The sequence below is a fragment of the Sciurus vulgaris genome (genome assembly GCF_902686455.1).
Source record: "Sciurus vulgaris genome assembly, chromosome: 6".
NCBI classification, from domain to species: Eukaryota; Metazoa; Chordata; class Mammalia; order Rodentia; family Sciuridae; genus Sciurus; species Sciurus vulgaris.
In genome coordinates, this window is record NC_136466.1 from 36,173,045 (window position 1) to 36,194,673 (window position 21,629).

Below are 21,629 nucleotides of genomic sequence, written 5' to 3' on the forward strand. Positions count from 1 at the left end.
AGCCTTGCACCTGCAAAAAAAAAAAAAAAAAAAAAAAAAAAAAAAAAAAAAGACAACTCAATATTTCCTATGAAGAACTTGAATTAAAATGTTGTTTCACAGTAATTGCTAAATATTCCAAAATCATGCTTTTTATTTTCTATTTTGCTATTCAGTTCAGTTCTTTCCAGGCTTCCATTCTTATTCTTCTCTTCTTTAGGGTGGAGATCCCTGGATTAGGAATGACTTGGTCTGGTGTGAATCCTAGTCCTGCTGTCTGTTTTTTTCGGGGACTTTGCCCAGACCCTTCAATCCTATGGATCTGATGTTTCCTTGAATATAGAGATGATGTACTTCCTCCCTCAGAGCAATGAGAAGAATTCAATGCAGTAATGTGGAAACTGCTTCTTTAAACCCATAATATGGAATTCCATCAAAATAGAAGAAAGATCAGTGAAGTAGAGGAAGGGGGTTCCAGGGGATGGGAAAAAACCAAGGTTTGCATCCTGCGAGCTTAACTGGCATTTAAAGACCGAATTAGCAAGTTTCTTGTTTTAACTCTGACTTCCTGCCCAGAACATTGTCTCCATCTAGGATGAATTTCCTCCCATCACATTATCCTTGAAGAAGCCCTCCTTGATTTACTCCAACAATTCTGTCCATGCCTCTCTCCTTTGTCTCCTGGCCTCAATGTCCTCAATTTACTTTGGATATGAGAGCCTTGGCATCATAGGATTTGAGTTACAGATGTGACTGCAAAAGGATTTTGAGTCAACCCTCACAGTTCACATAGAAAAAGAGCTTATTTTTCTAAGTGCACACAAAGTTGGAAATAAAGAGATGCAGTTGAGAACATTTTTTGACATGTTTATGTATAGTAGGTAGATGGATGGATAGATGATAGAGAAGAAAGACTCTATCACATAATATTTTGCATGAATTTAGTATTTCTTTGCCTCAAACTTGGACCCTCATATAATGGAACCCAGTGCTAATTGCTTAAGAGACTCTTTCTTATATTCTAGATTTTACCTGTGAAGCCAGAATAGGCCATTTGGTCATTACTCACCTGAAGTTCAAGGAAAGTAAACTGCTGCATTTATCTTTCTCAGTTCTATTGGTTTCCAAACAGATATGAGAAACACTGGATATTTTTAGTGATATCTGAAAAATACCATCTTCCTTGGTTCTGATTTCATTTGTTGTGGGGAAGGCTCAGGTTAGAATTCCTGTCTTTGTTAAGTAATGGTTCCCTCCCTCAGTAGGATGGAGGCTCATAACCTGGGAGGTGGGAACATCCCCAGGTGCTCACCTTAACTGACTGAGATCAGCAATGAGTTGGTATATTATTATACCATCTTCTGAGATGCACCCATTTTTCCCTGGGGCATTACCAAGACTTCCTTAAGAGTCGTGAAGAGACAGTTGTTTACCAGCGTGGCCTTGCAGACCTTTGGGGCCCAGTGTGGTAATTATAAACCACTGACTGACCCTCCATGATCTGCCTTGCAGTTGGTCCTCAGTTCTCTCTATTCCCCATACTCTGCCCGAAGGAAACTGATCTGCTTGGTATACTCAGAAAACAATTTTTCTCTTGACTCACATGTCTCTACAGCCTGGGATTCCTCCCACGTGCCCTATTTTTACCCCAATCCTACCAGATATTCACCAATCAGATGGAATTCCACATTCCACTGGAAGCCTACTATATTCGCCAAACATCTAAAATCTTTTATTTTCTCCTTGATTCCTCATATAATACTCATATATTCCCAGATATGTGCATAAATTATGCAACTAAATACTTACTTCTTTGATGTGAAAAAGTGTGATGCTTTCATTTTGTTATGAAATTTAAAGTATCAATATTTCTTGTTTGTATTTTGTTTTTATTTTTGATGTATTTAAAATGCACTTATTCATTAAAAATTATGTATTGAGAAAATAACCTTTCCATATACTCTGTGAAATAAAAAAAGTCAATACTTAAAATTGTGTGCATTCACTTAAGGAATTATAATGCAATGTAAGGGAATAGGTCTGTCATTACTAACTTTACCTTGACCAACTTTCTGACATGCTTAAGCTTCAGTATCCCCTATCAGTATTATGATGTAATGTTACCTATTCTGTACTGCTGTTTGTGGAGTAATGACAAAATGAATATGAAATGCCTGTGTATGGTAGGCATCCATTCAGTGGTAGTTAGTGTTAATTGTAATAAAAACATTTATTTGGTGCCTTCTATTTGTCTGAGAAAATGCAAACAAATAATCTCTGATTCTAAGAAGTCCAGAGTATAACAAGAGAGACATCACCTGAAGTGATTGGAATTAAAGTGGTAAGTGTTATAGTCTGTTGTTTTATTCAGAGAACTTAAGACCATTAAGGAAAATGTTAATAATATTTAAAATACAATTTGCCTTACCAGGTCTAACTTTGCATTCAATTAATGCAACTGATTTGAAATACTATGTACGAATTATAAAAGAAAGTGTTACTTTCTAAGAGGATGGGAAAACTTAGATGAGCTATTTCATGAAAAAAAAAATGATAGCTATATGAATATACCACAGTGAATCTCACCATCATGTGCACCCATAATAAGTTAATTAAAAAATAATAGTTATGGGTAAACGGCAGAAAGATCAATAGAGGGAAGGAAGCAGGGAGATGGGAAAGGGACGGGAAGGAGAGGTACTGAGGTCTGAATGAGAATAAGATATATTCTATACTTGTGTAATTATGTCAAAATGGGCTCTACTTTTATGTATAACTAAAAATAACCAATAAAAATGACAGGTAAACCTTTACAGGCTTGCAATGGATGAGGCACTGTTCTAAATATTGCCCCATTAATCCTCAGGGTAATCTTGGGAGGTAGTGACCATTGTCAGTTTTGTTCCAGAGAAGAGGACATGGAGACAGAAACTTCAAAGAAGTTTTCCATGGTTATACTGCTACCCAGCAACAGCATGAGACCAGGTATAAATGAATTAAGTAGCTTGCCAGTAACAGCTTTATCCTAGTTCTGTTAAAAGGGATGGGAAACATCAGAATCTACATATGTGCATGGGTGCCTATACAAGTTTAAAAAATGTGTGGAAAGATTCACTCCAAGTTGATTTTGATTATGCTGCATAATCATATAAAAAAGACATGGGGAGGGTGATGAATTTTTCTTTGCACAACAATAGAGTTTTATTTGCTATATAATTAGCAAATATTATTTTTAATAGTTTTCTTGAGATGTAATTTACATATCATACAATACACAAACCAAAAGTCTACAATTCAGGGCTGGGATAAAGCTCAAAGAGCATTTGTCTAGCATGAGGCTCTGGGTTCTATCCTCAGCGCTGCAAAAATAAAGTCGACAATTCAATAGCATTTAGCATATTCATAGTACTGTAGATGTATCATTTTAGAATGTTTTCATTACACCCCAAAGACACCTGATGTCCATTTGCAATCATTTTTCATTCTCATTCTCAATTCTAGGCAAGAATTAGTATATTTTTTGTTTCTAGATTTGATATGTGAGCTTTTGTGTCAAGCTTCTTTCCCTTAGAATAATTATTTCAAGTTTCATACATGCAAGTAGCATGTTCCAGCATTTCATTATTTTTTATGACTTACAACATTCAGATTTGTGGATATACCATATTTTCTTTACCCATTTATTTATTGATGGACATTTGGATTGTTTCTACCTGTTGGTTGTTATGAATAATAATTCAATGAAGCTTTTGTCTATGAGTTTCTGTGTGTTCACACTGATTTTTGTAATTTCAAGGAAAAGCAGAAAAATTATTTTAATGAAGATAAGGATGCTAATCATATACTTCAAAACATGATTAATGTGGAAATTTTCTACAGGTGATGTTACTCATCTGTGGAGCTCAGAAAGAAAGAGAAGTCTCACTGTGGCACACAGATCTTAAACTGGCAGCCACCTTAAAGAGTATTTCATCAACATTTCAGTTGGATTTTTGTACTGAAATTTTTGCTGATATAGAAATATCAGTAGAATTTACATAGAAGCCTAGGTTTTTAATTTAATCTTTTTATTGGTGCATTATAATTATACATAATGCCAGGATTCATTGTAACATATCTGTACAGGCACATAACATAATTTGGTCAATTATATTCCCAAATGCCTCCGGTTTCCCTTCCTTCCACCCTCTCCCTGATCTGCTACTCTTCTGTTCTCCCTTCTATTCTAATGAGACAAGCCTCCCCTCTCCCCATTTTTCTGTCTTCCACATATGAGGGAAAACATACAGCCCTTAACTTTCTATCTGGCTTGTTTCACTTAACATAATGCTCTCAAGTTCCATCCATTTCCCGGCAAATGATATAATTTCTTTCTTCTTTATGGCTGAATCAAACTCCATTGTGTATACATACACAATTTTCTTTATCCATTCATCAGCCTGGACACAGGTTGGTTCCATAACTTGGCTATTACAAATTGTGTTATTATAAACATGGGTATGCATGTATCACTATAATCTGCTGACTTTTAATTCTTTTGAATAAATAGGACTATATATTTTGGATAAATAACTGGGTCACACAGTGGTTCTTTGGAGGTAACTTCCTCCATTTCCATTGTGGATGTACTAGTTACAACCTCACCAACTGTCTAAAAGTGTTCCTTTCCCCCTATATCCTTCCCATTATTTATTATTTGCATTCTTGATGATTACCATTCTAACTGTAGTGAGATCAAATCTCAAAATAGTTTTTTTTGGGGGGAGAGTTGTGGGTACCAGGGATTGAACTCAGGGTACGTGGCCACTGAGCCACATCCCCAGCCATATTTTGTATGTTATTTAAAGACATGATCTCCTCCAGTTGCTTAGTGCCATAGCTGAGACTGCCTTGGAACTAGCAATCCTCCTGCCTCAGCCTCCTGAGCCACTGGGTCAGTGTAGTTTTTTTTTTTTTTATTGTAAACAAATGGGATACAAGTTGTTTCTCTGTACATGGAGCAAAGGCATACCATTTGCGTAATCATAAATTTACATAGGGTAATGTTGTTTGATTCATTCTGTTATTTTTTCCCTTTCCCCCACCTCTCCCACCCCTCTTTTCCTTTATACAGTCCTTCCTTCCTCCACTCTTGCCCCTCTCCCTAACCCTAACTCTAACCCTAACACTAACCTCTCCCACCACCCATTATGTGTCATCATCCACTTATTAACAAGATCAAGTGTCCTTTGGTTTTTAGAGATTGGCTTATCTCACTTAGCATGATATTCTCCAATTTCATCCATTTGCCTGCAAATGCCATAATTTTATTATTCTTTATAGTTGAGCAATATTCCATTGTATATATATATACCACAGTGTCTTTATCCATTCATCAAATGAAGGACATCTAGGTTGATTCCACAGTCTGGCTATTGTGAATTGAGCAGCTATGAACATTGATGTGGCTGTATCTCTGTAGTATGCTGATTTTAAATCCTTTGGGTATAGGCCGAGGAGTGGGATAGCTGGGTCAAATGGTGGGTCCATTCCGAGTTTTCTAAGGAATCACCACACTGCTTTCCAGAGTGGCTGCACTAATTTGCATCCCCACCAGCAATGTATGAGTGTACCTTTTTCCCCACATCCTCGCCAACACCTGTTGTTGCTCGTATTCTTGATAATCGCCATTCTAATTGGGGTGAGATGGAATCTTAGGGTGGTTTTGATTTGCATTTCTCTTATTACTAAAGATGGTGAACATTTTTCATATGTTTGTTGATTTCTTGTAGGTCGTCTTCTGTGAAGTGTCTGTTCATATCCTTAGCCCATTTGTTGATTGGGTTATTTGCATTCTTGGTGTAGAGGTTTTTGAGTTCTTTATAGATTCTGGAGATTAGTGCTCTATCTGAAGTATGATTGGCAAAGATTTTCTCCCACTCTGTAGGCTCTTTCTTCGCATTGCTGATAGTTTCCTTTGCTGAGAGAAAGCTATTTAGTTTGAATCTATCCCAGTTATTGATTCTTGCTTTTATTTCTTGTGCTATGGGAGTCCTGTTGAGGAAGTCTGGTCTTAAGCCGACATGTTGAAGATCTGGACCTGCTTTTTCTTCTGTAATCTGTAGGGCCTCTGGTCTGATTCCGAGGTCCTTAATGCATTTTGAGTTTAGTTTTGTGCATGGTGAGAGATATGGGTTTAGTTTCATTCTGTTGCATATGGATTTCCAATTCTCCCAGGACCATTTGTTCAAGAGGCTATCTTTTCTCCATTGCATATTTTTGGCACCTTTGTCTAGTATGAGAAAATTGTATTTATTTGGGTTTGTGTCCATGTCCTCTATTCTGTACTATTGATCTACCTTTTTATTTTGGTACCAATACCATGCTGTTTTTGTTACTATTGCTTTGTAGTAGAGTTGAAGATCTGGTATTGTGATACCCCCTGCTTTGCTCTTTCTACTGAGGATTGTTTGAGCTATTCTGGGTTTCTTATTCTTCCAGATGAATTTCATAATTTCTTGCTCTATTTCTGTAAGGTACATCATTGGGATTTTAGTTGGAATTGCATTGAATCTGTATAGCACTTTTGGTAGTATGGCCATTTTGACAATATTAATTCTTCCTATCCAAGAACATGGGAGATCTTTCCATCTTCTAAGGTTTTCTTTAATTTCTTTCTTTAGTGTTCTGTAGTTCTCATTTCACCTCTTTTGTGAGATTGATTCCCAAGTATTTTATTTTTTTCGAGGCTATTGTGAATGGGGTAGTTTTCCTAATTAATCTTTCCAAAGATTCATCACTTAAGTATAAAAATGCATTGGATTTATGAGCATTGATCTTATATCCCGCTACTTTACTGAATTCACTTATGAGTTCTAAAAGTTTTCTGGTGGAATTTCCTGGTTCCTCTAAGTATATAATCATATCTTCAGGAAATAGGGATAGATAGGGATAGTTTGAATTCTACTTTTCCTATTCCTATCCCTTTAATTTCTTTGATCTGTCTAATTGCTCTGGCTAGAGTTTCAAGGACGATGTTGAATAGAAGTGGTGAAAGAGGGCATCCCTGCCTTGTTCCAGTTTTTAGGGGGAATGCTTTCAGTTTTTCACCATTTAGAATGATATTATCCATGGGCTTAGTATAAATAGTCTTTACAATGTTAAGGAACGTTCCCACTATCCCTATTTTTTCTAGTGTTTTGAGCATGAAGGGATGCTGTATTTTATCAAATGCTTTTTCTGCATCTATTGAAATAATAATGTGATTCTTGACTTTAAGTCTATTGATATGGTGAATTATATTTATTGATTTCTGGATGTTGAACCAACCTTGCATCCCTGGGATGAAACCCACTTGATCATGATGCACTATCTTTTTAATATATTTTTGTATGTGACTTGCTAAAATTTTGTTGAGAATTTTTGTGTCGATGTTCATTAAGGATATTGGTCTGAAATTTTCTTTCCTCGATTTGTCTCTGTCTGGTTTAGGTATCAGTGTGATATTGGCTTCATAGAATGAGTTTAGGAGGGTCCCCTCCTCTTCTATTTCATGGAATACTTTGAGAAGTATTGGAATGAGGTCTTCTTTAAAGGTTTTGTAGAACTCGGCTAAGAACCCATCTGGTCCTGGACTTTTCTTTGTTGGTAGGCTTTTGATGACGTCTTCTATTTCATTACTTGAATTTGGTCTATTTAAATTGTGTGTGTCCTCCTCGTTCAGTTTAGGCAATTCATATGTCTCTAGAAATCTGTTGATGTCTTTGAAATTTTCTATTTTGTTGGAGTAGAGATTTTCAAAATAGCTTCTAATTATGTTTTGTATTTCACTCATGTCTGTTGTGATATTTCCTTGTTCATTCCGAATTTTAGTGATTTGGGTTTTCTCTTGTCTTCTCTTTTTTAGTGTGGCTAAAGGTTTATCAATTTTTTTTTTTTGAAGAGCCAAATATTTATTTTGTCAAGTTTTTGTATTGTTTCTTTTGTTGCAATTTCATTGATTTCAGCTCTGAGTTTAACTATTTCCTGTCTTCTACTGCTTTTGGTGTTGGTCTGTTCTTTTTTTCTAGGGCTTTGAGCTGTAGTGTTAGGTCGTTTATTTGTTGAGTTTTAGTTCTTTTATTGAATGAGCTCCATGAAATAAATTTCCCTCTAAGTACTGCTTTCATAGTGTCCCAGAGATTTTGATATGATGTTTCTTTGTTCTCATTTACCTCTAAGAATTTTTAAATTTCCTTCCTAATATCTTCTGTCAGTGTAGTTTTGTTTGGCATTTACCTGATTGCTAAAAATCTTGAACATTTTTTCATATATTTGTTGCCCATTTGAATTTCTTCTTTGACAAATATCTTTTAGTTTATTTGCCCATGTGCTGATAGGTTCTTTTTCCTATGGTAAAGTTTTTAGTTCTTTTTATCTTCTGGGTATTAATTCTCTGTTAGAAGAGTAAGTATGCTCTCTCTTAACACTTTTGTTTCCTTTCTGTGCAGAAGATTTTCACTTTGGTGCCATCATTTATTAATTTTCATTATTATTTCCTGAACATTAGGAGTCTAATTGAGTGTAATGGTTAATTCGAATTGTCAACCTGATTAGATTAAGAGATGCTGATGATTAAGAAGCTTCTGGGTGTGTCAATGAGTGTGTGCCTAGGAATAATTGGCATGTAGGATAGTGAACTGAAGTGGAGACCCTCCCCAAGCATGGCCAGCAACAATAAGCTGGAGGCTGGGATGGCAAAGAAGTTGGAAGAACAAGGAAGCAGCAGCAGATGCAAGCTTGATTCTTCTTGAATGGATTCTTGATTGCTGGTTCAATTGCCTGAGGATATCAGACTCTTGCTCTTTTTACTCTTCCAAAGCTGTCTCTGCCAGTGATTCTCCAGGGAGTTTCCAGATGCCTTCGGTCTAGGATTAGGTTAGCACCATTGATCCCTCTTGTTCTGAGGTTTCAGCCTCTTGGACTGTGCAACTACTGGTTCATCTAGCTCTCCAGCCTGCAGATGGCCATTGTGGACTTTCTAGCTTCTGATCATGTAAACCAATCTAATAAATACCCTTTTTATAACCGTATATCCTGTTGATTCTGTTCCTCTAGAAAACTCTGACTAATACATTGAGGAAGTTTCTTTCTATGCATATATGTTGGAGAATTGACCCAATGTTTTGTTTAAATAGCTGCATTGTTTCTGGTCTAACTTCTAGGTCTTTGATTCATTTGAGTTGATTTTTGATGAATGATAGGGATCTAGTTTCATTCTTTCCACATATGTATATCTAGTTTTGTCAACAGCATTTGTTAAAATGTATGTTTTCCAACATATTTTTGACACCTTTGTCAAGGATCAGATGACTACATCTGTGTGGATTTGCTTCTATTCCATTGGCTTTGTATCTGTTTTTGATGCCAGTACCATACTGCTTTTGTTACTATACCTCTGTAGAATAATTTAAAATTTGGTATTGTAATGTCTCCAGCGTTGATCTTTTTGATTAGGATTGCTTTGGCTTTTCCATATTCCACATGAATCTTAGGACCGTTTTTTTTTCTAGTTTTGTGAGGAATGTTTTTGGTGTTTTGATGGGGATTGCACTGAATCTGTAGAATGCAGTAATGTGGTCATTTTAATAAAATTAACTCTGCCTATCCATGAACACGGGAGGTCTTTCCACCTTCCAGTATCTTCTCCAATTTCTTTATTCACTGTTCTACAATTTTGACTGTAGAGGTCTTTCACCTCATTGGTTAGATTTATCCATAAGTATATTATTTTACTTTTGAGGCTATTATGAATGAAATTAGTTTTCTGATTTCATTTTTAGTGGATTCATTACTAGCAAATAGAAAAACTACTGATTTTTGTACGTTGATTTTCTGTCTTGTTACGTTACTAAATTCATTTATTAGTTCTAGAACTCATCTGGTAGAACATTTTGGATCTTCTAAATACAGGATCATATAATGTGCAAATAATTATAATTTAACTTCTTCTTTTCTACTTGTTTCCCTTTTATTTCATTCTCTTACTTGATTACTCTAGTAAAGTTTCAAGTACTGTATTGAATAAGAAGGGTGAGAGTGGACATACTTGTCTCCTTTTCCTGACTTTAGAGAAAATGCTTTTAGTTTATACCATTCACTATGATGTTGGGTTTAAGTTTATGATTTATAGGTACGTTTTTTCTATCCCTAATTTCTTCATTGTTTTTATCATGAATGGGTGGTGCATTTTGCCAGAAGATTGTTTCTGCATTTATTGACGTGATCTTGTGAATTTTTTTACATACTTCTACTTATGTTGTGAATTACATTTATTGATTTACATATGTTGAATCATCTTTGCATCCCTGGAATGAAACTCAATTATGATATAGTTTCTTACTTTTAAAATACAAATTGCTAATATTTTAGGAGGGACATTTGCATTTATGTTCATAAAGGATATTGGTCTATTGTTTTCTTTCCTCAATGTTTCCATATTTGGTTTTGGTAGAGTTGGGGAAGAGTGGGGTATGTGATGAATAAAAGAAGGCTGTATTTTATTAGCACATGCTGTATTCATGTGTTGAAATAGTGTACTGAAACTCATTAATGAGTATGATTATGATGTATTAATCAAAAATTTATAAAATTTAAAAAAGAACTTGCTATGATGATTGGCATCAATATTAAATGACTATTAGATTCTTACTAGTACATAATGTTACATAGACAAAGATAAAAGATTACTCAAAATGTTAATGGTTGTACATCATGCACAACCATAGAAATGAAATGATGTACCCCATTTGTGTATAATGAACCAAAATGCAGTCTGTAAAAAATAAATAAATAAAAATTTAAAAAAGTTAATAATAACTATTCTTCATAGACTATAGATGTTTTTCACTTTTTTAAATTAAAAATCATAAATTTACATAGGACAATCTTGTTTGATTCATTCTGTTACTCTTTTCCCTTTCCCCCCACTCCTCCCACCCCTCTTTTCCCTCTATACAGTCCTTCCTTCCACCATTCTTACCACCCTCCTTATCCCTAACCCTAAACCTAACCCTAACCCTAACGCTAATCTCTCCTACCCCCCATTATATGTCCTCATCCGCTTATCAGCGAGATCATTTGTCCTTTAGTTTTTTGAGATTGGCTTTTCTCACTTAGCATGATATTCTCCAATTTCATCCATTTGCCTGCAAATGCCATAATTTTATCAATCTTCTTGGCAGAGTAATATTCCATTGTATATATATGCCACAGTTTCTTTATCCATTCATCAACTGAAGGGCATCTAGGTTGGTTCCACAATCTGGCTATTGTGAATTGAGCAGCTATGAACATTGATGTGGCTGTATCTCTGTACTATGCTGATTTTAAGTCCTTTGGGTATAGGCCAACGAGTGGGATAGCTGGGTCAAATGGTGGTTCCATTCCAAGCTTTCTGAGGATTCTCCACACTGCTTTCCAGAGCAGCTGCACTAATTTGCATCCCCACCAGCAATGTATGAGTGTACCTTTTTCCCCACATCCTCGCCAACACCTATTGTTGCTTGTGTTCTTGATAATCGCCATTCTAATTGGGTGAGATGAAATCTTAGGGTAGTTTTGATTTGCATTTCTCTTATTACTAGAGATGTTGAACATTTTTTCATATATCTGTTGATTGCTTGTACATCTTCTTCTGTGAAGTGTCTGTTCATTTTCTTAGCCCATTTGTTCATTGGATTATTTGTATTCTTGGTGTAGAGTTTTTTGAGTTCTTTATAGATTCTGGAAATTAGTGCTCTATCTGTAGTATGAGTGGCAAAGATATTCTCCCACTCTATAGGCTCTCTCTTTACATTACTGATAGTTTCCTTTGCTGACAGAAAGATTTTTGGTTTGAATCTATCCCAGTTATTGATTCTTGCTTTTATTTCTTGTGCTATGGGAGTCCTCTTAAGGAAGAAGTCTGATCCTAAGCCAAAAAGTTGAAGGTTTTGACCTACTTTTTCTTCTATAATCTGCAGGGTCTCTGGTCTGATTCCGAGGTCCTTGATCCATTTTCAGTTGAGTTTTGTGCAGGGTGAGAGATAGGGATTTAGTTTCATTCGGTTGCATATGGATTTCCAGTTTTCCCAGCACCATTTGTTGAAGAGGCTATCTTTTCTCCATTGTATATTTTTGGCACCTTTGTCTAGTATGAGAAAATTGTATTTATTTGGGTTTGTGTCCATGTCCTCTATTCTGTGCCATTGATCTACCTTTCTATTTTGGAACCAATACCATGCCGTTTTTGTTACTATTGCTTTGTAATAGAGTTGAAGATCTGGTATTGCAATACCCCCTGCTTCGCTCTTTCTACTGAGGATTGTTTGAGCTGTTCTGGGTTTCTTATTCTTCCAGATGAATTTCATAATTGCTTGCTCTATTTCTGTAAGGTACGTCATTGGGATTTTAATTGGAATTGCATTGAATCTGTATAGCACTTTAGGTAGTATGGCCATTTTGACAATATTAATTCTGCCTATCCAAGAACATGGGAGATCTTTCCATCTTCTAAGGTTTTCTTTAATTTCTTTCTTTAGTGTTCTGTAGTTCTCATTGTAGAGGTCTTTCACCTCTTTTGTGAGATTGATTCCCAAGTATTTTATTTTTTTTTGATGCTATTGTGAATGGGGTAGCTTTCCTAATTTCTCTTTCTGAAGATTCATCACTTATGTATGAGAATGCATTGGATTTATGAGCATTGATCTTGTAACCATAGACTATAGATTTTAAAAAAGTATTCTACTCTGTCTCATTCCTACCTCTAGTTTTCATTTTTTTCTTAAAGTATTCCTTATCTAATTTTAATATAGTCAACTCTGCTTTTTTACATTTGTTTGATAGATCACAGACAAATTTTTACCAGCACATTATAGTCATACATAATATTGGGTTTCACTTTGACATAATTTTACAAGCATGGAATATAATTTCCTCCAATTCAGTCCCTAGTAATTCCCCTTTTCTTCCCTTCCTTCTTACCCTTATCCTCTTCTTCAACTCTACTGCTCTTCCTTCTCTTTATCTATAATTGTCTTAAATTTGAGGCTTTTTAGATATATAAAGTTGAGATCCACTTTAGTATATTCATATATTTAAATAAAATAGTGTATTTCATTCTTTTATTCCTGCTTTTCCTGGTTCCTCCTCCTTCCCCCTCCAGTCCTTTTCCCTGTTTCACTAATCTCTCTTCTATTGTCATGGGATTCTGATGCCCCAACTCCCTCCCCGCTTTATTTCGGTCTGGCTTCCTCTAAGAGAGAAATTATTTGACCCTTAAGTTTCTTCACTTAACATGATATTCTCCACTTCCATCCATTTAACAGCAAATGCCATAATTTAATTATTCTTATAGTGAAGTAAAATTACACTGGGTATATATATATATATATGCCACATAGTTTTACACATTCATTTTTGACAGGCATCTGGGTTGTTTCATTACTTTGCTTCTATGAATTGCACTGCTATAAACATTTAAGTGGTTTATTACTATAGTGTGCTGATTTTAGTGCTTTGGGATAAATTCCAAGGAGTGAGATAGCTGGGTCATATGGTGGTTACATTTCTAGTTTTTTGAGCTATCTCTGTACTGCTTTCCAGAGTAGTTGTACTAATTTGTAGTTCTGTCAACAATGTACATTTTCCCAACATCCTTACCAGCACTTATTATTATTTGTGTTCCAGTAACCAAACACCAAGTCGCTCTAAATGTCAAACTGTTCAATATTGAGTTAGAGAATATTTACTTTGTTCTTTCCCTGCTTTCTTTCTGGGATATGGAGGGGTCAGGGATTGTAGCCTAGATCTGCTCTGCCATCTTTGCTCCCAATCATTCCTATCTCTATTTTAAGACACCTTGAAATGTTTGTTATGGACATGAAATTATATCTCACTGTTATTGTAATTTGTATTTAATTTATTATGAGTAGGACTGAACATCTTTTCACATGGTTTGTTATACATCTCATTTTTTTATGAATTATCTACTCATATACTTTTCTTTTGGACTATTTTCACTTTTCTAAAATATTTGTAGGATGTTTGTTATATACATTGTAAATATATTCTAGTCTCTAGCCTGATTTTTTTTCACTTTACTTATGAAGTATATTTGTGTGCTATTATGTGGTGCTCACCCATGTGCATTTAACACTAATCCATTGCTTTATGGCTTGAGTCTTCACACACACCCCAAAAATATCTGAGGACTAGGGAGAGGCACAGATGTACGGTTATAGGATGAATAACTTCTATGTTTTATAGCCCAGAATTCATTGCTTGTTGTTTTGGTGCTTATTTCTTCTTTATTCTCCTATCTCTTGCATGAAAACATCTCCTCCATGACACCAAGTCACATGACTAAGACTAGGTTCAGCTGACCAGAGTTCGATGCCTCCTTTACTCAATGCTATCCTAATGATTTTGACTTTTTCATCATGCAGGTAAATGACACTCATATCTGAAAATCCCCATGTTCAATGAAGTACCTCTAATCATCATCTCCTTCTTTCTGCCAAGAAACCTAGAAGGTTAATCATTGTAGGAGAACTTAGAAACAGGTACTAAGATATGTGAGGAAGTGACTGGTGGGCATTTATTAGAAATGCACAGGTAAACTCATGTCCTCCACATTCAACGACAGGGCCATCTGTATAACACCACATTGGGAATCACTGACTTTGGAAAGGTATTTTCACAATTAATTTTTCCCTCGCTCTCAGAAATGTATAGAACCCATCCCTACTCTATTCTCTACATCTGGCCAGAACATATACATTTCCAAAGGCTATTCTTATAGAATGTTGTGACACAAATCCTGCACAATGATGGTTAAATATGAGCCACAAAACAGCTCATGAGATTCCGCTTGAAACTTCCCACAAAGAAAGGCACTAAAGCCCTGAGTCCTACCCACACTAACACTGTTTTCTGGTGACCAGCTAACTCACAGGAGAGGGTTTCAGGATATAATAGCTAACATAGAAAATGTTCTTTGGTCTCTTTACCCCTCCTACCTGGAATTTCTATCTCTCCTTAATACCTTCCACAGAGCCCCCTTCACATCCTTGTTCCTTAGGGTATAGATCAGAGGATTGAGCATGGGGGTAATTATAGTATAAAAAAGGGCAACAAACTTTCCCTCACTCTCAGAGTAACTGCCTGTAGGTTGGAGGTATGTGTACATGGCTGAGCCATAAAAAAGGCAAACCACCAGGAGGTGGGAGCCACACGTCCCAAAAGGCTTTCTGTGCCCAGCCATTGACTTGATCCTCAGGACTGCCTCAGAAATGTGTGCATAGGAGCCTAGAATCAGTGCCACAGGAACAACCAAGATTATGGCTCCAGCCACAGATTGACCTCTCTTCCTCCTGTGTCCTCATAAGCCAACTTCAGTAATACAGGCATCTCACAAAAGAAGTGGTTCAGGCAGTGAAGGCCACGGAGAGGCATGGCTACCACAAGGACTGTCTGAATAAGAGAATTCATGAGGCCTCCCACCCAGGAGGTGACAGCCAGTGACTGACAGAGAAGGGGATGCATAATGCTTGTGCATGGAGTTGACAACACATGGCAGAGTAGCAAAGGCCATCGCCACCAGGAGCACACACTCAGTAGAGCCCAGAGCAAGAGATATGAAGAGCGGGGCCACACACCCTCCATAGCTGATGGTCCTGTCAAATCCAGAAAGATTGATCAGCAGCTGGGGCACAGTGCTGGTGGTATAGCAGAGGTCCAGGAAGGAGAGGTGGCAGAGGGAGAAGTACATGGGTGTGTGCAGTTGAGGGTCCAGTCGGGAGACAGTGATGATGGTGGTGTTGCCAAAGAGAGTTAGGGAGTAGAAAACTGAAATAAAAGCAAAAAGGATCAGTTCCAGTTGAGGACAGTCTGAGAAGCCCACCAAAATGAATCCTTCTCCAAGACTGGTGTTGAAACTTCCCATAGTCATTTACCTGCACAAATAAAAGAAGACAATTCAATGCCTTTTTATGAAAAATATTTTTATTTCACAGTATTATCTGACACCATTCTGCTATTTCATGCATTTTGTTCCAGTCTTCTTTTCCTAACTCTTTTCTAGAGAAGATCTCACTGGATTAGAAATGATAAGAACTTGGTTTGAACTCTAGTTTTGCTGCCTATTTGTTCCATGACTATAGCAAAGGCCACTCAATACCTTGGGTCTGAGACTTTTTATATGAAAATATCAAGAATGTATTGCCCCTCACTGCACTGAGCAACTAATGCAAAAATGTGGAAACATGCTTTTAAAAATGTAGAATGTGGGGCTTGGGTTGTGGCTCAGTGGTAGAGCACTTGTCTAGCACATGTCAGGCACTGCATTTGATTCTTAGCACCACATAAAAATAATAAATAAAATAAAAGTATCACGTCCATCTACAACTAAAAATGAAAAAAATTTTAAATGGGAAGAATGAAATGGAAAACCAAGTACAAGAGGCTTATAGGACTCCAAATATACAAAATTACAACAAACCCACACCAAGGCACATTATTATGAAAATACCTAACATACAAAATAAAGACAGAATTTTAAAGGCTGCGAGAGAAAAGAATCAAATTACATTCAGGGGGAAGCCATAAGAATATCAGCAGATTTTTCAATCCAGATCCTAAAAGCTAGAAGGGCCTGGAACAACATTTACCAAGCCCTGAAAGAAAACGGATGGCAACCAAGAATCTTATACCCAGCAAAACTTACTTGCAGATTTGACGACAAAATAAGATTCTTCCATGATAAACAAAAGCTAAAGGAATTTGCAAAAGGAAAGCCGACATTACAGAACATTCTCAGCAAAATATTCCATGAGGAAGAGATGAAAAACAATGATGCAAATCAGCAACGGGAGGAACTAGCCTAAAGGAATAGCCAAATAAAGGAGAAACCAAATCATGTCAAAAAACACAAATGAGTCAAATGACTGGGAATACAAATCATATCACAATAATAACTGTGAATGTTAATGGCCTGAACTCATCAATCAAAAGACATAGACTGGCAGATAGGATTAAAAAGAAAAATCCAACAATATGCTGCCTGCAAGAGACTCATCTCTTAGAAAGAGATACCCATAAACTAAAGGTGAAAGGATGGGAAAAACATACCATGCACACGGACACAGCAAAAAAGCTGGAGTATCCATCCTCATTTCAGATAATGTGGACTTCAAGCCAAAACTAGTCAGAAGGGATAAAGAAGGACATTACATACTGCTTAAGGGAAGCATAAATCAGCAAGACATAACAATCATAAACATCTATGCCCCGAACATTGGCTCATCCATGTATGTCAAACAAATCCTTGTCAATTCCAGAAATCAAATAGACCACAACACAATAATACTAGGCGATTTTAACACACCTCTCTCACCACTGGATAGATCTTCCAAACAAAAATTGAATAAAGAAACCATAGATCTCAATAACACAATCAACAATTTAGACTTAACCGACATATATAGAATATACCATCCAACAAAGAACGAATACACTTTCTTCTCAGCAGCACATGGATCCTTCTCTAAAATAGACCATATTTTAGGCCACAAAGCTACTGTTAGCAAATACAAGAAGATAGAGATACTACCTTGTATTCTATCAGATCATAATGGATTGAAATTAGAAATAAATGACAGAATAAAAAACAGAAACTTCTCCAATACCTAGAGATTAAATAATACACTATTATATGATGAATGGAGATAACAGAAGACATTAGGAGGGAAATAAAAAAATTCTTAGAAGTAAACAAGAACAAAGACACATCATATCAAAACCTCTGGGACATTATGAAAGCAGTACTGAGAGGAAGATTTATTTCATGGGGAACATTCAACAAAAGAAGTAGAAATCAACAAATAAACGACTTAACACTACAGCTCAAAGCCCTAGAAAAAGAAGAGCAGACCAACACCTAAAGTAGTAGAAGACAGGAAATAGATAAAATCAGAGCCGAAATCAACGAAATTGAAACAAAAGAAACAATCAGAAAAATTAACAAAATAAATAGTTGGTTCTTTGAAAAAATAAACAAAATTGATAAACCCTTAGCTACACTAACAAAGAGAAAGAGGGAGAAAAACCAAATTACTAAAATTCGGAATGAACAAGGAAATATCGCAACAGACACGAGTGAAATACAAAACATAATTAGAAGCTATTTTGAAAATCTATACTTCAAGAAAACAGAAAACCTGGAAGACATCAACAAGTTTCTAGAGACATATGAATTAGCTAAACTGAATGAGGAGGACATACACAACTTAAATAAATGAATTTCAAGCAATGAAATAGAAGAAGTCATCAAAAGCCTACCAACAAAGAAAAGTCCAGGACCAGATGGGTTCTCAGCCGAGTTCTACAAAACCTTAAAAGAAGAGCTCATTCCAATACTCCTCAAAATATCCATGAAATAGAAGAGGAGGGAACCCTCTGAAACTCATTTTATGAAGCCAATATTACCCTGATACCTAAACCAGATAAAGACACATTGAGGCAAGAAAATTTCAGACCAATATTCTTAATGAACATCGACGCAAAAATTCTCAACAAAATTTTAGCAAATCGCATACAAAAATATATTAAAAAGATAGTGCACCATGATCAAGTGGGTTTTATCCCAGGGATGCAAGGTTGGTTCAACATCAGGGAATCAATAAATGTCATTCACCATATCAACAGACTAAAAGTTAAGAATCACATGATTATTTCAATAGATGCAGAGAAAGCATTTGATAAAATACAGCATCCCTTCATGCTCAAAACACTAGAAAAAATTTGGGGTAGTGGGAACATTCCTTAACATTGTAAAGACCATCTACGCTAAGCCCATGGCTAATATCAATTCTAAATGGTTAAAGCATTCCCCCTAAAAACTGGAACAAGGCAGGAATGCCCTCTTTCACCACTTCTATTCAACACTGTCCTTGAAACTCTAGCCAGAGCAATTAGACAAACCAAAGAAATTAAAGGGATATGAATTAGAAAATAAGAACTCAAACTATACCTGTTCGCTGATGACATGATTATATATTTAGAGGAACTGGAAATTCCACCAGAAAACTTTTAGAACTCATAAGTGAATTAAGTAAAGTAGCAGGTTACAAGATGAATGCTCATAAGTCCAATGCATTCTTATACGTAAGTGATAAATCTTCAGAAAGAGAAATTAGGAAAACTACCCCATCCACAATAACATCAAAAAAATTAAAATACTTGGGAATCAATCTCACAAAAGAGGTGAAAGACCTCTACAATGAGAACTACAGAACACTAAAGAAAGAAATTAAAGAAAACCTTAGAAGATGGAAAGATCTCCCATGTTCTTGGATAGGCAGAATTAGTATTTGTCAAAATGGCCATACTACCAAAAGTGCTATACAGATTCAATGCAATTCCAATTAAAATCCCAATGACGTACCTTACAGAAATAGAGCAAGCAATTATGAAATTCATCTGGAAGAATAAAAAACCCAGAATAGCTCAAACAATCCTCAGTAGAAAGAGCGAAGCAGGGGGTATCGCAATACCAGATCTTCAACTCTATTACAAAGCAATAGTAACAAAAACGGCAAGGTATTGGTACCAAAATAGAAAGGTAGATCAATGGCACAGAATAGAGGACATGGACACAAACCCAAATAAATACAATTTTCTCATACTAGACAAAGGTGCCAAAAATATGCAATGGAGAAAAGATAGACTCTTGAACAAATGGTCCTGGGAGAATTGGAAATCCATATGCAACTGAATGAAACTAAACCCATATCTCTCACCATGCACAAAACTCAACTTAAAATGGATTAAGGACCTCAGAATCAGATCCAAGACCCTGCAGATTATAGAAGAAAAAGTAGGTCCAAACCTTCAGCTTGTTGGCTTAGGATCACACTTCCTGAACAGGACTCCCATAGCACAAGAATTAAAAGCAAGAATCAACAACTGGGATAGATTCAAACTAAAAAGCTTTCTCTCAGCAAAGGAAACTATCAGTAATGTGAAGAGAGAGCCTACAGAGTGGGAGAATATCTTTGCCAATCATACTTCAGATAGAGCACTAATTTCCAGAATCTATAAAGAACTCAAAAACTCTACACCAAGAATGCAAATAACCCAATCGATAAATGGGCTAAGAATATGAACAGACACTTCACAGAAGAAGATCTACAAGCATTCAACAGATATATGAAAAAACGTTCAGCAGCTCTAGTAATAAGAGAAATGCAAATCAAAACTACCCTAAGATTCCATCTCACCCCAATTAGAATGACGATTATCAAGAACATAAGCAACAACAGGTGTTGGTGAGGATGTGGGGAAAGAGGTACACTCGTACATTGCTGGTGGGATTGCAAATTAGTGCAGCCACTCTGGAAAGCAGTATGGAGATTCCTCAGAAAGCTTGGAATGGAACCACCATTTGACCCAGCTATCCCACTCGTTGGCCTATACCCAAAGGACTTAAAATCAGTATAGTACAGATATACAGCCACATCAATGTTCATAGCTGCTCAATTCGCCATAGCCAGATTGTGGAACCAACCTAGATGCTCTTCAGTTGATGAATGGATAAAGAAACGGTGACATATATACACAATGGAATATTACTCTGCCATGAAGAATGATAAAATTATGGCATTTGCAGGCAAATGCACGAAATTGGAGAATATCATGCTAAGTGAGATAAGCCAATCTCAAAAAAATAAAGGACGAATGATCTCGATGATAAGGGGATGAGGACATATCATGGGGGTGGGAGTTGTTAGTGTTAGTGTTAGGGTTAGGTTTAAGGATAAGGAGGGGGGTAAGAATGGTGGAAGGAAGGACTGTATAGAGGGAAAAGAGGGGTGGGGGGGAAGGGAAAAATAACAGAATTAATGAAACAACATTACCCTATGTAAATTTATGATTACACAAGTGGTATGCCTTGACTCCATGTACAAATAGAGAAACAACTTGTATCCCATTTGTTTACAAGAAAAAAAAAATTATACAATGAGGACTAGGCTACTGATAGAAAACAAGTCTTTCTAGAGAGTTGAGGGATGGATATAACAGTTGTATTCTACAGTGTTCTCTTTTGCCTTTCTGCTTTGACTATTAGGTAGACTGTTTCATTAGATTAGGATCAAGGATTGCCCAGGATGAGAGCACAAGTTTGAACCCTGTTGCTCATCTACTTCTTTCTGCTCAATGTGGTCAACTCAACATAAATCCTATTAAATCCTGCTCATGACCAGCTTCCATCTCTCTCCAAGAATTGATAAAAGTGTAGATTCATCTTGGAAAAAAATTGTAAACAGATCAGTTCATTATGATGAGTTATGATGCTTTGAAATCCTTTCCACTTCTTTTGTTTCTAGTAAATCCATCTCTTAACTTTGAGTTGAAAGTAATCATGACATGCAAGTTTTACTGACCTGGAGGTCAACCAAAGGTGACAGTTTGAAAATTTCCATTTGCTTTCATATTGCCTGTCTTTCATCCCAATAAAAGAAAGAAATGATGTTAGGCTCCTCAGCTATGAGAATGACTCACATTTTCATCCCAGGCATCGAAAGGTGTTCACAAATTATCCTTCTACAGCTTCACATTCAAATTACAGTATTAGTAATCAATAGTTTGCACTT

The 21,629-nt window shown here is 36.2% G+C and overlaps 1 pseudogene across 1 annotated transcript; it reads right to left on the minus strand.

Moving 5' to 3' along the window:
• Nucleotides 1-14,992: 14,992 nt before the first annotated feature.
• LOC306663411 (olfactory receptor 2Y1B-like) lies at nucleotides 14,993-15,922 on the minus strand (annotated as a pseudogene). Its single transcript has one exon. The product of its transcript is annotated as an olfactory receptor 2Y1B-like (transcript).
• Between the last annotated feature and the right edge of the window lie 5,707 nt (nucleotides 15,923-21,629).